Below are 9,109 nucleotides of genomic sequence, written 5' to 3'. Positions count from 1 at the left end.
CAAGCGAACCTGGCACCTCGGAAGCCAGAAATAGCAACGACAAGCCCCGACGCAATAGGCACAAGCGTCGAAACAATGGTGACAATACTGATGACACGGCGGTCAACGCCGGATTCAGTGGCTCCAAGTCTGGTCAGCGGAAGAAGCATATAAAATGAATAATCAGTGCCCTTCCAGCCTGGACCGCATACTCAATTGTCCATGTCAGATCCATGACACCCCTGGTAAACCAGCCAATCATACCCACCGGGGCTGTTGGATCTTCAAACAGGCCGGCAAGTTAAATGCCGAAGACAAGGAGAAGGGGGCGCAAAGCGAGAATGACAACGAGGAGCCCTGTCCACCGAACACGGGCGGACAGAAGAAGTTTCCCCCTCAGGTCTATACGCTACCCATATCCCTAAGAGGGAGCGCAAGCGCGCGCTCACGGACATCTATACGATAGAGCCAGTCGCCTCAAAATTCAACCCATGGTCGTCATGCCTGATCACCTTTGATCGCAGGGACCATCCGACCAGTATCCGCCATGGCGGTTCAGCCGCACTAGTTCTTGACCCAATAATTGATGGATTCCACCTTGCACGAGTCCTCATGGACGGTGGCAGCAGCCTCAACCTGCTCTATCAGGATACAGTTCGCAAAATGGGCATCGATCCATCAAGGATCAAGCCCACCAAAACTACCTTTAAAGGAGTTATACCAGGTGTAGAGGCCCATTGCTTGGGCTCAATCACATTGGAGGTCGTCCTCGGATCTCCGGACAACTTCTGAAGCGAAGAGTTAATCTTCGATATCGTCCCCTTCCGCAGCGGCTATCATGCACTGCTCGGATGAACCGCGTTCGCTCGATTCAATGCGGTGCCACACTATGCTTATCTCAAGCTCAAGATGCCCGGACCACGCGGTGTCATAATAGTCAATGGAAACACAGAGCGCTCCCTCCGTACTGAGGAACACGCCGCGACCCTGGCAGTGGAAGTATAGAGCGGCCTTTTAAGGTAGAACTTTAATTCAGCGGCCAATCTCCCGGACACTTTCAAATGAGTCCGGAATACTCTGCATCATGACAGTACGGCTCGTCAGAAGTTAGACTAGCAATTCGACCTCTGTCTCAGCCCTGACCAAGTGGCGGCATACGTACCGCGCATACATAACTACGCACTAAAAATACCATGGGCAGAGACGGAGGCATAACCAGAGTGTGGTCCACAATTCGGCTCGACCTTCCCAGGACACACATACTCTTACTTTTTACCCTTTTCAGGTTTTCTTTTCCACAGGCCCCTCTCGTCGGCCTGATAATCGATCCTTTCGAAGGACGGATATACCAAGGTGGCAAGTAGCACAGACGTATGGGAGAATCTCTAGATGCTCTTCTTAGTGATCATTCTACCCGTACGCAGCTCCCCCTTGGTCTTGGCATGTTAAATAGCCATTGTTGCTTATCACACTATTTGTACAAATACGCTTTGACGTATTAATCAAAATTATAATGGAAACAGTTTGCGGCCCAACTTATGTGGCACTAGCTTACTACTTCATTTTTATTTTGCTATTCCTATTTGCATCTGTACACTTTCGTACACCGTAATTCGCCAGGGGCTTTATTGCGCCCCATACTATGGCAACAAGTCCAAACACTTTTACAGTATAGTTCGGCCCCCGAATTTAGCATTATATGCATCGGCTCCGAATCTTGTCTTTGGTCAATAGTTGGGTCGTCCGGCTCTTGTGCTTACTACCTTATGTTCTGCTCTATCGGCTAGGGTAGTAAAGGGAGAACTACTGCGATTGTGTCTTGGTTTATCCGGATGAGCACCTCAGTAGAGAAAGCCGAAAACTGACTGTCATGATGCGGCTTGAGCCGGTCAGCTCTTCGGAGGATAAAATCTCTTACGATTTTCCCCCACTATGCGACGGATCGGCGTTCACCCGATCAGGTGTCTACAACACCCTAGTCCGGACTAACAGACACTAGGGGCTGCGCCTACATTTCTATTGTCAAACTCCTATGGCTAAGTGAGGGTGATAAAGCCACATAGTCTGATTTCCTGGTTCATTGCACTAAACACCTCCATCAAGGACCAATTTCTTGGATCAAGAGTGTTCATATTCCATCCCGAACACCCTCGTACTACTTACGTGGGGGCTGAAACCGACGACTGGACAACTCTCAGATTTAATAAAAACGGCCGCACAGGAGGTAAAATTCCAAAATAAAACAACAAGCATTATATTACATATCAGTCTTGTTTTCATCATACAGGGCGGGATAACATAAAGGTAATTATTCAAAGATAATCTCTTTTGAACACTGGCCCTCTACAATGCGGGATCCCTTGAGGACATCATCAAAATACCGCTCCGGCGTGCGGTGCTCCTTGTGGGATCCCTTCGATGCAGACCGACTGCTTGATGACGTCAAGCCGGGGGCAGCCATTGACCAGCCGCTTCACGAGTCTGAAGTAGCTATTGGGTATGACTTTGGCAGGCCATAGCCGGATTATTAAATCCTTGATGGCTAGTTCGGCCACCCTATGCAGTTCGACCAGCTGTTTTAGCTGACCGCTAAAGGGCACGGGATGTTCTGGCGCAAGGTATTGCGACCAGAATAGCTTCTCCGTCGAGCTCCCCTCTTCGGCTCGGAAGAACTCCGCAGCATCGGCAACATTGCATGGTAAATACGCAAACGCTCCTGGAGAACTCCAAATCCGGGTTAGTAAGAAATACCTCTTCTTCACATATTTGCTCTGCATAATGAAGGCCTTACCCGCCGCGTTTTTTCTGGCCTCTTGGATCTCCTGGAGGGCGCCTTGGGCTTCGACCTGGGCATGTTGTGCGCTTTGGCGGGCCTTGGTGAGTTCAGAATCTTGATCTGCAATGTGGCGCTCCAAGGACTCGTATTTCTTCACGGTGTCCTGGAGCTCCTGCTGGACCTCACCGACCCTGGCCTCATGCTTTTCACAGGCGGCTTGTTCCTTTGCCGCTCTCTCCTCGGCCTTGGCCAGCGCCTTCTTGAGGGCCTCCACCTCGGTCGCCACCCCTAATAAATATCATGGCACTATGGTCAACACAAATCATTCATCCTTTCCGGATATACACAAGGTCATTGCATACCTTGCTTGTCTTCTAGCTGCTTTTTTACACGGCCGAGCTCTTCCTCGGCCCGCTCCAGACTCTGCTTTAGTCCGAAGACCTCAGCAGCATGAGAGGTTGCAGCCAGCAATGACGCCTTCTTATTCACATAAGACATATTTAGTTAGTCTCCTGCGAAAATTACTTGATCCTCTGTTCGGCTTTTCTTTCCGAACACCGGACAAAGTCTCAGGGGCTACTGTCTATACTATGACATTCTTCTTATACAATTGCGTCGCTTACCTCAAAGCCTATTAGAAGGCTTGTGCAGGCTTCGGTCAGTCCACTCTTTACAGACAAAATCCTCTCAACCACCAAACACATGAGGGTACGGTATTCCTCAACAATGGAAGCACTTCGCAGCGCTTCCAGTAGAGTATCTGGTGCCTCTGGATGGACGTACAAAGGGCACCGGTGGAATTGGTGCACCTCCTTCTTTCGAAGGAGGCTGCTTGCCGGATTCCGGAGCCATATAGGTCTCCGGGATCGTATTTGGCTGGGGGCCAAATTGGATATTGCCCCCATCGCCAGTCTCCATGGGGATCTGCTCCCCCATGTGTTCGGTGGCCGAGGTATCATCCTCTGGCGCCACCGTGACGGCCTCGTGTGCCTCTCCCTAAGCTAGGAGGGTCCTTCGGGACAGCACTTCAGTGTTCTCCGTAGCCTTGGGAGAGGAGGCCGCCAGAAGGGACCCGCTGTCCATCACCTTTGGATCCAGAGAATTTCCCGAAGATGAGGGTCGCTCGAGGTCGGAACGAGCCGGACTGCAAGTGCATGATTTAACATGTTAAAATTACAAAGTAAAGAGGTTGGGTATTTGTGTGCATCTTCGAGTACTTATGATTCGGCCAGGGGCTTATCCCTGGGGCGCCACTCAGAGCTGCTATCAACCTCCCACGCGGAGTTGTCCGCGGCAGAGGCCTTCCCCTTCTTGGACGCCTCTGCCTCCAAATGTGTGGAGGCCGCCCTTTTCTTCCTCCCCCCTCAGGGGGAGAATTGCTTTCCTCCTCTTCCTTGTCATCGGTGGCGGGAGGGGAGTGGGTGTTGGCGTCTTCGGACGTCACGTCCGAAGTGCCCTTATGGCGGAGACCACCCTGGTCCCCTTGGCCTTCTTCTCCGGTGCTTGATAGGGCACCGGAACTAGCATCTTCGTCAGAAGAAGGATAGCTGGTTCTTCAGCCAGCGGAGCCGGACAATAAATCCGCTCCGCCTTCTTTGTCCATCCCTGAAAAAACAAATAGGTAAGCTTAGACATCTTCATTGAGTATGCAAGTAAAGGGTACAACTTGAAATACGAAAAACTTACCACACTAGAGGGATGGGCCAGGTCATGTCCGCGGTCCTCGGTCGTCGTCGACCACGTCCCGTTGGCCTTGAAGAGCACCTTCCAGATGTCTTCGTGCGTAGAGCCGAAGAACTGTTGCAAGGTGTGGTGCTTGGCTGGATCGAACGCCCACAAGTGGCAAGTCCGGCTTTCGCATGGTAGGATCCGGCAAGCGAGCATCACCTGGATCACATTGACAAGCTTGAAATTCTTGTCCACCATGCGCTTGATGCACGTCTAGAGTGTCAGCTCGTCCGACGAAGACCAGTCCAGGCTCTTCTCTAGCGAGGAGGTCAGCCGCATCGGGGCGCCGGAGTGGAATTCGGGAGCCGCGGCCCAGGTGGCGTCGCGAGGCTCTGTGACATAGAATCATTGCTGTTGCCACCCCTTGACGGTTTCCATGAAGGTACCTTTGGGCCATGTGACATTGGGCAGCTTGCTCACCATGGCGCCTCCGCACTCTGCATGTTTGCCATCCACCACCTTCGGCTTCACGTTGAAGATCTTCAACCACAGTCCGAAGTGGGGTGGGATGCGGAGGAAGGCCTCGCACACGACAATAAATGCCGAGATATTGAGGAAGGAGTTGGGGGCCAGATCGTGGAAATCCAGCCCGTAGTAGAACATGAGCCCGCGGATGAATGGGTGGAGAGGAAATCCCAACCCGCGGACGAAGTGGGGGATGAACACGACCCTCTCATGGGGCTCTGGGGTGGGGACGATCTGTCCCTTGGCCGGAAGCCGGTGGGAGATTTCCTTGGCTAGGTACCCGACCTCCCGGAGCCTGGTGATGTCCTTCTCCTTGATGGAGGAAACCATCCACTTGCCTTGCACTCCAGATCCGGACATGGCTGGAGTTCTCCTTGGAGGCGGAAAGGATGGAAGCTTGGGAGCTGGAGCTCGAGAATGGATGGGTAGAGAGGAAGAGGGCGTGGGTGAAAGAGGTGAATCCTTATCCCTTTACAAAGGCAGTGAATATCAAGCGCCTCCCCACTCGCCTTAACACTCGCCTATTCCCCAAGGGTCGTGCAGGCGGCGCGGTTGGATTACCCACGCTCATATTGATGAGAATCCCGCAATAAGGGGACACAATCTTTGCTTTGACAAGACGTGCCAATAAAACCGCATCTTGAAACAGGGAGCGGGAGGCTAAAAACGGTTCGAAATAATGACCGGGCTATGACATGATGTCACGCTACAAAAGTTGTCAGTGGATTGGACTCATAAAATATTATACTCTCTACAGATATTTGTGGTGTTTGTTTTACAGAGCCGGACACGTTCTCTGTTCGAGAGCTGTTTTGGAGTATTCGGAGGAGAAACCCGTCTTGCAATGCCGAAGACAATCTACGCGCCGGACACCTCGTCATTGAAGCCTGGTTCAGGGGCTACTGAGGGAGTCCTGGATTAAGGGGTCGTCGGGCGTCCGGCCTGTGTGACATGGGCTGGACTAATGGGCTATGAAGATACAAGACAGAAGACTCTCTCCCGTGTCCTGATGGGTCTCTCCTTGGTGTGGATGGCAAGCCTGGCGTTCGGATATGAAGATTCCTTTCTCTGTAACCGACTTTGTACAAACCTAGTCCCCTCCAATGTCTATATAAACCGGAGGGTTTAGTCTGTAGAGGCAATCATAATCATACATGCTAGACTTCTAGAGTTTTAGCCATTACGATCTCGTGGTAGATCAACTCTTGTAACCCCCATACTCATCAATATCAATCAAGCAGGACGTAGGGTATTACCTCCACCAAGAGGGCCCGGACCTAGGTAAAACTTCGTGTCCCCTGTCTCCTGTTACCATCAACCTTAGACGCACAGTTCGGAGCCCCCTACCTGAGATCCGCCGGTTTTGACACCGACAATGACCATAAAAGATATTACTCATATAAATAGAACAACCATTATTCTCTGATTTAAATGAATAACTGTCTCGCATCAAACAAGATCCAGATATAATGTTCATGCTCAACGCTGTCACCAAATAACAATTATTTAGGTCTAAAACTAATCCCGGTGGTAGATGTAGAGGTAGTGTGACGACGACGATCACGTCGACTTTGGAACCATTTCCCACGCGCATTGTCACCTCGTCCTTAGCCAATCTTCGTTTAATCTATAGCCCCTGTTTCGAGTTGCAAATATGACCAACAGAACCAGTATCAAATACCTAGGTGCTATTACAAGCATTAGTAAAGTACACATCAATAACATGTATATCAAATATACCTTTCACTTTGCCGTCCTTATTATCCGCCAAATACTTGGGGCAGTTCCGCTTCTAATGACTAGTCCCTTTGTAGTAGAAGCACACTGTTTCAGGCTTAGGTCCAGACTTGGGCTTCTTCCCTTGAGCAGCAACTGGCTTGCTGTTCTTCTTGAAGTTCCCCTTCTTCCCTTTGCCCTTTTTCTTGAAACTAGTGGTCTTGTTAACCATCAAGACTTGATGCTCCTTCTTGATTTCTACCTCCGCAGCCTTTAGCATTGTGAAGAGCTCGGGAATTGTCTTTTCCATCCCTTGCATATTATAGTTCATCAAGAATCCTTTATAGCTTGGTGGCAGTGATTTAAAAACTCTGTCAATGACACTATCATCGGGAAGGTTAACTCCCAGCTGAGTCAAGTGATTATGGTACCCAGACATTCTGAGTATGTGTTCACTGATAGAACTATTCTCCTCCATTTTGCAGCTGTACAACTTGTTGGAGATTTCATATCTCTCAACTCGGGTATTTTCTTGAAATATTAACTTCAACTCCTGGAACATCTCATATGCTCCATGACATTCAAAATGTCTTTGATGTCCCGATTCTAAGCCGTAAAGCATGGCACGCTGAAGTATCGAGTAGTCATCAGCTTTGCTCTGCCAAACGTTCATAACGTCCGGAGTTGCTCCTGCAATGGGTCTTGCACCTAGCGGTGGTTCTAGGACGTAATTATTCTGTGCAGCAATGAGGATAATCCTCAAGTTACGGACCCAGTCCGTGTAGTTGCTACCATCATATTTCAACTTAGCTTTATCTAGGAACGCATTAAAATTCAAGGGAACGGTAGGACGGGCCATTGATCTACAACAACATAGATATGCAAAAAACTATCAGGACTAAGTTCATGATAAATTTAAGTTCAATTAATCATATTACTTAAGAACTCCCTCTTAGATAGACATCCCTCTAGTCATCTAAATGATCACGTGATCCATATCAACTAAACCATGTCCGATCATCACGTGAGATGGATTAGTATTCAATGGTGAACATACGATGTAGGGTGGAACCCTAGATGGCCGATCTTTCACGAAAGGAGCAGATCCCGCAATGAACACGATGAACACAAGGGAAACACGAGGGGAAAATCACAAGGGGAACACAAGAGAACACTCAAACCAACAAGTATGATCACACATGTGCTAGATCCATGAACACAAAGGGAGATACATGATCCACGATCAACAAGGGACGGTACACAGTAACCGGTTCTTCTCCAAAGGAGGTCTTGATGGGGCCACCCAAAAGGGGGTCTTGAATACAAGGGGATCTTCTCTGTAGAGGGTCTGCGGTCTCTCTCGAGGAGTAGATCCGATGTGGATGAGCAAGGCTCTATCTCTAATATGAACTATCACAACACTAACCCTAGCTAGGAGGAGTAGGAGGTCTATTTATAGTCTTAGTGCAAATGGGGACGAAGTGAGGGGGTACATGGGCCTCGGGCCCGACTCCTATGCGCAGACAGGTACCAGACGTCCGGTGTGTAGCGGCCGTCCAGGGGCTCAGGGACGGCCGGACGTCCGTTGGTCGTAGGTCTTCTACTATTTCCGTTCTGTGAGGGCGACGTCGGACGTCCGGTCACTTCAGACTTCTGCTAAATTTGGCTTGGGTGTTGTGACACCGGTCGTCTGGTCTGGGCCGGACATCCGCTCGCTGGGGCTCGACTGAGGCATCAGGCTTCGGATGTCCGGTCCCGACCGGTCGTCCGGTGGTTGTAGCTTCATTGGTCTTCCTTCTTCATGGCCTTAGCGCTTGGTGTCCTCGTGCCTTGTCCGATGGGTGTAGCTGCTCCGTGGCTCTCCTCCAAGTACCTGATCGCGCATAGTGTTTCTGCTTGAGGTAGTAGCCATGTCTCATGTATAGAAAGTGGTGGTTCAGATAGGAGCGAGTTCAACTTATCTTCGATAGCCTTTGCTCGTTCCCTTGTCATTGGTCCAAGTGGTGTTGTGGGAGACATAGGTAGGTCCATGGGGATGATCTTAGGATGCTCTGCATCATCTCCCCTCCCTTGGGAAAGATCCAACCTCGGATCGAATTCTTCATCACCATGGTAGGGCGAGAGATCCTTGACATTGAAGATGTCGCTCATGTTGTACTTGTCGCGTGGGAGGTCGATCTTGTAAGTGTGTTGTTGTAGCATGCAAGCACCTTGAAGGGTCCATCCGCTCGTGGTACAAGTTTGGACTTGCGTTCGGTGGGGAAGCGGTGCTTGTGAAGGTGTAGCCACACAAGATCGCCAATGTTGAATACCAAGGGGTGCTTGTTGATGTTGAGCTTGGTCGCAAGTCATTGTACTTGGCGCTCGATGGTGTGCCTTGTATCTTCATGCACCTTCTTGAGATGGATCACACGTGCACTTGCGTCCATATTGATGCGCTCTTGT

The sequence above is a fragment of the Triticum urartu genome, chromosome 1A (assembly GCF_056163025.1).
Source record: "Triticum urartu cultivar PI428250 chromosome 1A, HENAU_Tu73, whole genome shotgun sequence".
Classification (NCBI taxonomy): domain Eukaryota; kingdom Viridiplantae; phylum Streptophyta; class Magnoliopsida; order Poales; family Poaceae; genus Triticum; species Triticum urartu.
Note: the sequence above shows the minus strand (reverse complement) of the source record.